The sequence below is a fragment of the Platichthys flesus genome, chromosome 6, assembly GCF_949316205.1.
Source record: "Platichthys flesus chromosome 6, fPlaFle2.1, whole genome shotgun sequence".
Classification (NCBI taxonomy): Eukaryota; Metazoa; Chordata; class Actinopteri; order Pleuronectiformes; family Pleuronectidae; genus Platichthys; species Platichthys flesus.
Window position 1 is genome coordinate 497,401 of NC_084950.1, and position 9,638 is coordinate 507,038.

General features: G+C 39.7%; 1 long non-coding RNA gene across 1 annotated transcript; it reads left to right on the forward strand.

The window, feature by feature from the left end:
* The first annotated feature begins 4,146 nt into the window (after positions 1–4,146).
* LOC133954742 (uncharacterized) lies at positions 4,147–5,386 on the forward strand. The gene is made up of 3 exons (XR_009920815.1): positions 4,147–4,447; positions 4,578–4,747; positions 4,952–5,386. It is a non-coding gene; the product is annotated as an uncharacterized LOC133954742 (long non-coding RNA).
* Positions 5,387–9,638: the final 4,252 nt, after the last annotated feature.

The following is a 9,638-nucleotide window of genomic DNA, read 5'->3' on the forward strand; positions in this document are numbered from 1 at the left end:
ACAGATGAGACGAGACCAAATGATATAAAAGAAAGGAAAAACCAAAACAGCTGTTGTTGTTGTTTACAATGTGGTTTTCAGTTCTTTGATTCCAATTATACATTTGGATCAATGGTAATGCACCTGTGACCTGATTCAAACCTGATTTAAACCTGATTCAAACCTGATTTCAACCTGATTCAAACCTGTTTGAAACCTAATTCAAACCTGATTTCAACCTGATTCAAACATGATTCAAACATGATTCAAACCTGATTTAAACTTGATTCAAACCTGATTTAAACCTGATTTAAACCTGATTCAAACCTGATTTGAACCTGATTTAAACCTGATTCCAACCTGATTCAAACCTGATTTGAATATGATTCAATCATGATTCAAACATGATTCAAACCTGATTTGAACTTGATTCAAACCTGATTTAAACCTGATTCAAACCTGATTTGAACCTGATTTAAACCTGATTTAAACCTGATTCAAACCTGATTCAAACCTGATTTAAACCTGATTCAAACCTGATTCGAACCTGATTTGAACCTGATTTAAACCTGATTCAAACCTTCCAAGTGAAGGAGTTCAAGTACCTTGGGGTCTTGTTCGCGAGTGAGGGTACTATGGAGCGTGAGATTGGCCAGAGAATCGGAGCAGCGGGGGCGGTATTGCGTTCGCTTTACCGCACCGTTGTAACGAAAAGAGAGCTGAGCCGCAAGGCAAAGCTCTCGATCTACCGGTCGATCTTCGTTCCTATCCTCACCTATGGTCATGAGGGCTGGGTGAGTTTTCTCAGGATTCCAGCTGTTCATGAAGGTCGGCCATTTGAGCTGAGCCGAGGCTCGACATCCATCACAGATGAGACGAGACCAAATGATATAAAAGAAAGGAAAAACCAAAACAGCTGTTGTTGATGTTTACAATGTGGTTTTCAGTTCTTTGATTCCGATTATACATTTGGATCAATGGTAATGCACCTGTGACCTGATTCAAACCTGATTCAAACCTGATTCAAACCTGTTTCAACCTGATTCAAACCTGTTTCAAACCTGTTTCAACCTGATTCAAACCTGATTTAAACTTGATTCAAACCTGATTTAAACCTGATTTAAACCTGATTCAAATCTGATTTGAACCTGATTTAAACCTGATTTGAACCTGATTTGAACCTGATTTAAACCTGATTCCAACCTGATTCAAACCTGATTTGAATCTGATTCAATCATGATTCAAACATGATTCAAACCTGATTTGAACTTGATTCAAACCTGATTCAAACCTGATTGAAACCAGATTGAAACCAGATTGAAACCATATTGAAACCAGATTGAAACCATTTTGAAACCTGATTTAAACCTGATTGAAACCTGATTTAAACCTGATTCAAACTTGATTCAAACCTGATTCAAACCTGATTCAAACCTGTTTCAAACCTGTTTCAAATCTGTTTCAAACCTGATTCAAACCTGATTCAAACCTGATTCAAACCTGTTTCAAACCTGTTTCAACCTGATTCAAACCTGATTTAAACCTGATTCAAACCTGATTCGAACCTGATTTGAACCTGATTTAAACCTGATTCAAACCTTCCAAGTGAAGGAGTTCAAGTACCTTGGGGTCTTGTTCGCGAGTGAGGGTACTATGGAGCGTGAGATTGGCCAGAGAATCGGAGCAGCGGGGGCGGTATTGCGTTCGCTTTACCGCACCGTTGTAACGAAAAGAGAGCTGAGCCGCAAGGCAAAGCTCTCGATCTACCGGTCGATCTTCGTTCCTATCCTCACCTATGGTCATGAGGGCTGGGTGAGTTTTCTCAGGATTCCAGCTGTTCATGAAGGTCGGCCATTTGAGCTGAGCCGAGGCTCGACATCCATCACAGATGAGACGAGACCAAATGATATAAAAGAAAGGAAAAACCAAAACAGCTGTTGTTGATGTTTACAATGTGGTTTTCAGTTCTTTGATTCCGATTATACATTTGGATCAATGGTAATGCACCTGTGACCTGATTCAAACCTGATTCAAACCTGATTCAAACCTGTTTCAACCTGATTCAAACCTGTTTCAAACCTGTTTCAACCTGATTCAAACCTGATCAAACCTGTTTCAAACCTGATTCAAACCTGATTTAAACTTGATTCAAACCTGATTTAAACCTGATTTAAACCTGATTCAAATCTGATTTGAACCTGATTCCAACCTGATTCAAACCTGATTTGAATCTGATTCAATCATGATTCAAACATGATTCAAACCTGATTTGAACTTGATTCAAACCTGATTCAAACCTGATTGAAACCAGATTGAAACCAGATTGAAACCAGATTGAAACCAGATTGAAACCATTTTGAAACCTGATTTAAACCTGATTGAAACCTGATTTAAACCTGATTCAAACTTGATTCAAACCTGATTCAAACCTGATTCAAACCTGTTTCAAACCTGTTTCAAATCTGTTTCAAACCTGATTCAAACCTGATTCAAACCTGATTCAAACCTGTTTCAACCTGATTCAAACCTGTTTCAAACCTGTTTCAACCTGATTCAAACCTGATTTAAACTTGATTCAAACCTGATTTAAACCTGATTTAAACCTGATTCAAATCTGATTTGAACCTGATTCCAACCTGATTCAAACCTGATTTGAATCTGATTCAATCATGATTCAAACATGATTCAAACCTGATTTGAACTTGATTCAAACCTGATTCAAACCTGATTGAAACCAGATTGAAACCAGATTGAAACCATATTGAAACCAGATTGAAACCATTTTGAAACCTGATTTAAACCTGATTGAAACCTGATTTAAACCTGATTCAAACTTGATTCAAACCTGATTCAAACCTGATTCAAACCTGTTTCAAACCTGTTTCAAATCTGTTTCAAACCTGATTCAAACCTGATTCAAACCTGATTCAAACCTGATTCAAACCTGATTCAAACCTGTTTCAACCTGATTCAAACCTGATTTAAACTTGATTCAAACCTGATTTAAACCTGATTTAAACCTGATTCAAATCTGATTTGAACCTGATTCAAACCTGATTCCAACCTGATTCAAACCTGATTTGAATCTGATTCAATCATGATTCAAACATGATTCAAACCTGATTTGAACTTGATTGAAACCTGATTCAAACCTGATTGAAACCAGATTGAAACCAGATTGAAACCAGATTGAAACCATTTTGAAACCTGATTTAAACCTGATTGAAACCTGATTTAAACCTGATTCAAACTTGATTCAAACCTGATTTCAACCTGATTCAAACCTGTTTCAAACCTGTTTCAAACCTGATTCAAACCTGTTTCAAACCTGATTCAAACCTAATTCAACCTGATTCAAACCTGATTCAAACCTGATTTGAATCTGATTCAAACCTGATTCAAACATGATTCAAACATGATTCAAACATGATTCAAACCTGATTTAAACTTGATTCAAACCTGATTTAAACCTGATTTAAACCTGATTCAAATCTGAGTCAAACATGATTCAAACATGATTCAAACATGATTTAAACATGATTTAAACCTGATTCAAACATGATTTAAACATGATTTAAACCTGATTCAAACCTGATTTTAACCTGATTTAAACCTGATTCCAACCTGATTCAAACCTTTTTCGAATCTGATTCAAACCTGATTTGAATCTGATTCAAACCTGATTCAATCATGATTCAAACATGATTCAAACCTGATTTGAACTTGATTCAAACCTGTTTTAAACATGATTCAAACCTGATTCAAACCTGATTCAAACCTAATTCAACCTGATTTCAACCTGATTCAAACCTGATTCAAACCAAATTCAAACCTGATTTCAACCTGGTTCAAACATGATTCAAACCTGATTCAAACCAAATTCAAACCTGATTCAAACCTGATTTAAATCTAGCACCTGATTTACAAGTGACTCAAACAACAGCAGTTATTAATGTGACACTTCTGTTCAAGTGAGTTGTTTGGTTTATTTTTTATCATCTTTGTTCTTCTGACCAAATAAGATAATTAGTTTCATTATTATAACGAAAAACATTTCTGGCCGATACCGATAACAGTTTTCGCTTTCTTAAAAAGAAGTTCATAGCCTGTCGTTTATACTTGTGCAAAAGTGAATGAACTAATATTCCACGGTTAACACAACAAAAACAAAATTATATATCGGACCGATACATATCGTGCATCCCTAATTATCCTACCAGAAAATGGACGGTTGGTTTCAAATGTTTCAGATGAGAGCAGATGAGTGACACTTTGAGGAGCTGGACCACGAAGCGTTGAGATCAAGAAAGATGTGAACGTGTGTTGTTCTCCAGCAGAGCTGCTCATCATGAGTCTGGACGAGGACGCCCGCTGGCTGGAGTGGGTCAGCAGACAGTTCCAGAGCATCGCAGGAGACAACAAGGAGATCGACCTCCATGAGTTTAAAACAGCTCTGAAGGTCAAAGAAGTGAGTTTGACCTCTGACCTCCTGAGGCATCGGCTTGATGTTTGACCTCTGGTATCTGATTCCTTGTGTGTGTTTGTGTGTGTGTGTGTGTGTGGGTGTGTGTTTGTGTGTGTCTGTGTGTGTGTTTTAGTGTGTGTGTATGTGTGTGTTTGTGTGTGTGTGTGGGTGTGTGTCTGTGTGTGTGTCTGTGTGTGTGTTTTAGTGTGTGTGTGTGTGTGTGTGTCTGTGTGTGTGTTTTAGTGTGTGTGTGTGTCTATTGCAGCAACAATTCGTGAATCCCAAAGGATCAAATTCTATCAGGTAATTGGTTCCGTTATTCTGGAAAGATTTGAATATATGAATATATATATATATATAAATGCACATACGGTTATGTCATTATATATTCAGCTATATAATATGGTATATCCAGGTATATCATAAGGTGTATGTATGCAAGTACGTATTTCATTTATTTTTATTCTATGATGGATCTGCTTCTTCATCACGTGTCTCTGTCTGTAGCTGAAAACCGCTGCAGTACTGCAGCTAACCTGCAGGAGGTGACAAAGAGGTGATTTTGGCTGCTGCTAGAGTTCATCACTACTTCTACAGAAGAACAATATGTGGTAACATGCTATAATTCCTTATATTGAATATGAATTTATGTCAAACTCTTTTTAATCTACCGACGGATGTTTTCATCTTCAGTAAATCCCTGCAAGTTTTATTATAACATCTGTTTTGTCGCTCGTGTGCAGCTTTTATTTGACTATATATCAACTATTTACGTTATTTATCTCATGAGTGTTTTGAGTTGGTCTTATTATTATTAACAATTATTAAATTGATTAAGACATAGACGCTGTTATTGGAGAAACAGCTGTAATGAGATGTTTAGCTGATCAAACAAGCCCGACTGGATCCGCCATAAACCAGTAAAGCAGGTCGTTATTCTCACAGGGATTTTGTGAAGCGTTGAGTAAGAACAGAAGAAGAACAGCAGCAGCCTGTAATCCCTGTCTGTGGGTTTGAGCTCTGAGAGGGTGGGGTGGGGGGGGTGTAGCTGTGTGGTGACAGAGTCATTTTAATATGATGATGACTTATTATCATGAACAGTACAGGTGAATGTGTTGTGAGCCAAGTTCACACGAGGCGTTCAATGACTCACAGGATCGTGAAGGTGTTGTTAGCTCAGGAACATCTGGAGGAGATTCAGTTGTTTTCCCTGCCAGCTTCACCGTGCTCAGTTTTATATATTTACTTACATACATTAAACACAGAAGGATATCATGATGTCACTTCCTTGCAATTCCTAAGCACTGCCTGTCAAATGACCACCCCTATGAGCCAATTGGTTAAACACAACATGTTTAACCATTTGGCGTGTAAACACAGCATTGCATAATTTTAGACACAACTATCAGGTTTTAGCACTATAGCAATGCAGCAGCTGAGTTCACCTGTTTTCAACCAAAATGGAGCTTGTGCTCAAAAAGAAAAAGAGTGAGGGTGAGAGGGAGAATCCATGGAGGAGGAGAAGGCTGCTGCTGTGGCATTAGTAATGATGGTGTGTGTGATGTTGCATACTGCACACACAACTTTCATAATGTAAATGTACTGTATTCCAGACCTATGCTGAACTACACAATCTTGTCTTTCACTGTATTTCTGAGTTTTACAGATGGATGAGGAAATCACATGAATTCATATAAATAGATGAGGCAGGGTTCATAGGACCAAATCAAAAAGGAGAGGCAGACATATCATTGGCCACGGGGGGGGGGGGGGGGGGGGGGGGCTATAATCCATGTCCCAGGGCAACGGGGGGGTAACATCACCCTTTGTGCTGCCACTACACAGAATGTGGTCCTCCTCCGTCACACCAACATGGGTCCTTACAACACAACTCACCTTCTCACATGTTTGGACCGATTACACAACATCATCACAGCAGTTAACCACAGGCACCAGATGCAACACATTGTCTTCTGGGACAATGAGTCATTCCACCGCTCTGCTCTGGTCCAGAACTGGTTTCAACACCATCCACAGTTTACGGTACCATACCTTCCACCATACTCTCCGTCTCTAAACCCAGTCAAAGAGTTTTTCTCTGCATGGTGATGGAGGGTTTACGATCTCCAGCCCCAGGCTCAGGTTCCCCTCATTGAAACTGTACTGGATTCAGAATGTTCTGTTGTCTGATATTTGTCGAGCTTACAGTGTTATGCACACTCCTGTAGTAGCATGACAACTGGGACATGTTGTGTTGTGTTTCTCCATGTTGACTGGTTGACTGATTTGGGGATATGGAGAGAAGTAAATTATATTTTCATAAGTCTGCAGCATTGGTCTTGTGTAGTGTTTGGTGAATTTATTGTATATTTGCACTTTCTCAGAGTACTTCACTTACAGTAGTGTAATCACTGAGAACTGGAATAGCTCAAAGTGTTTAAGGTTAGCAACAGCAGTGTGTAACTGGCTAAAGCAGAATAAAGTATTATGAAGCGTGTGTGTTTCATATGGCAAAATAATATTGTTTTGATAAATAAGTGTATAGTTTTTACAAGAGTGTTTAGTTTTGCAAAGGATCTGAGGTGTTCTGCTGGTTGGTTGTGTGGTTGTGCTGATTGTGTTTAGTGTTTGAAACACCGGGCCCTGTTTTGAAAATCGTGCTTAAGCAATCGAAAAAAACTGTAATAAACGAAAGTCGTATCTTGTCATATCAGTGTGCATCTTTATATATCATATCATATTTTTTTGTATCATATTGTATCTTTGTGTATGGAATTTTATTCCATCTTAAAACGTCTTATAGTAACTAATCGTATCTTAACACATTGTATCTCATAGTGTCTTGTCTTGTGAATCTTATTGTTTCTTATTGAATCCTATCTTATCTTTGTGTATCGTCTCTGCTAGAATCGTATATCTTATCGTATCTTATCTAAATTCTACACATTTGTCCCGATACTTAATAAACAGGGTTTGAAAGATGTACACCTTGAAGATTTAGATTTACATTTCACAATAAAGATGAGTGGATTCTGTTTATATCTCTTCTCCACGTTCATTATTTTATTTTGTACTCGTCATTAGTCACTTTTTTTATGTTTCTATCGTAAAGTTACAGAGCAGCTGAAGAAGGCAGCGTCACTAAGAGAAGAAACACTCACATTGATGCTCAGGGTTTGTCTGGTTGAAGTTTAGACACACACATACACATAAAACGCACAATTAGGCCATAAGTGATGAATTGGAACGACAGGAAAATATGATTTATTTTTCATTTAAAACATTTATTGTCTTTAAGTGTTGCTCTTGTCAGGTTGCATCATCACTTGCTGTTTAGACCTACGATCACATGTCACATGTCAGGATTTGCATACATCTTGGAGTTCATGTGCGTGTCTGCATGTGAGTGTTTGTGTGATGTTATGCAAAGCGGTAACTTTTTGCACTTTGTGATTGGTTGGACAAACCGTCTTCTTCCCTGGAGCGAAATCTGAAGTGACAGACCTGAACAACAAGGCCGTCAATCTCTTTCCTGCCCCGTTACATTCCAGACCAGATCCATTCATCACTTCAGCTTCTGGATGCTTTTCTCGTTTCTTGCACAACAGTTTTTTTTTAAGCGAGCACGTCCAACCAGTTGTATAAAGTGTGTGTTATAGAGCTTAATATGAATACAGCTGTGAGCAGCGATTTGCATGACTCAACTTCATGTATATGTCAGATTTGACCAAGCAGAGAGGACAGAGTCCTGAGAAGACATTTTAGGCATCTCAGCACTTACAACACACAGCAGAGGGGTTAGGGCTAACACTAACCCTAACCCATATACTTCACTATGAAAGAAACGTTAACACAGAGCGCGATCAGTGTGAAAGATTTGTCCATCTCCACAGATGGAGCTCCCTCTGTGACGGGTGAAGAACAAGGAGCAGTAACTGGAATGAGAGAGGACAATCCAGACCTCAGATCAGTGATGATCCACAGTCTGCTCTGTGCTCTACTCTCTCAGACCAGTATGCAGAGGTTATGAATACTGTGATGACACTGATCAACTTTCTCAGGTCATCACATCAACATGGCCTCCTTCCAGAAGTCCTGATGGAGGTTGGTTCAGATTCAAATGAGCGCCTGCTGCTCTGGAGGTCAGATGGTTGAGGCAGAGCTCCAGCTCCTGTCACAAGGACAGACAGATTGCTCAGGTTTTGGAAGATGAGAGAGAATTTTGTTTTGATGGCCTTCTTAGTTCTCATAACCTCACACCTACATGACCTCCACTTGAAGCTGCAGGGCGGGATCAGCTCTGAGTGTGATTGGGTAGCAGCTGTCCCGTCTCTCCAGAGGAAGTTGGAGATCTTCAAAGTGGATCTCCAAGAGAACTTTACACAGTTTCCAGCAATGAAGCAAATTCAGGGTGAGAGAGATATTTCTTCTCATGTTGAGTTCATACACAAACTGATTGGAAACTTCACTGATGGTTTTCATGAAAGATGATGGAAAGTGATGGTTGAGTTCTACACAGCCATCATGGAGTCCATCCTCACCTCATCCATCACCGTCTGGTTCGCTGCCTCCACTGCCAAGGACAAGGGCAGACTGCAGCGGATCATCCGGTCAGCTGAGAAGGTCATCGGCTGCGACCTGCCGGCTCTCCTAGATCTGTTCCACTCCAGGACCAGTAAGAGAGCAGGCAAGATCTTCGCTGATCCTTCTCATCCCTCTCACCACCTGTTCCAGAGACTCCCGTCCGGAAAGAGGTTCCGGGCCATCAGGACTAAAACCTTGCGTCACCTGAACAGTTTTTTCCCCATGGCAGAGGGGCTCACAAACAAGCCCCCTGCATCACACTGACTCTGCTGACCCCCCCCCCCCCCCCCCACCACCACCCCCGCACATAATTTATAACTCTATATTATTGGCACTATCACCAATCTCTGCACCTAAGCACCGCACAGGCCCATAATTCTCTTACTGTGTATATTGTTGTTTTATGTAAAGTGCACCAACCACACCAAGGCAATTTCCTGTATGTGCAAATATACGTGGCAATAAAAAGAATTCAGATTCTGATGACTTCAGGCTTGAAGAGCAGCTCCTCCTTGTCTCCACATGAGTTGTGAATCCTCATTCTCAACACTTAACATCATAAAGGACAAATACCGTTCAAGAAGGTCATTCTGTCACATTCACATTCCTG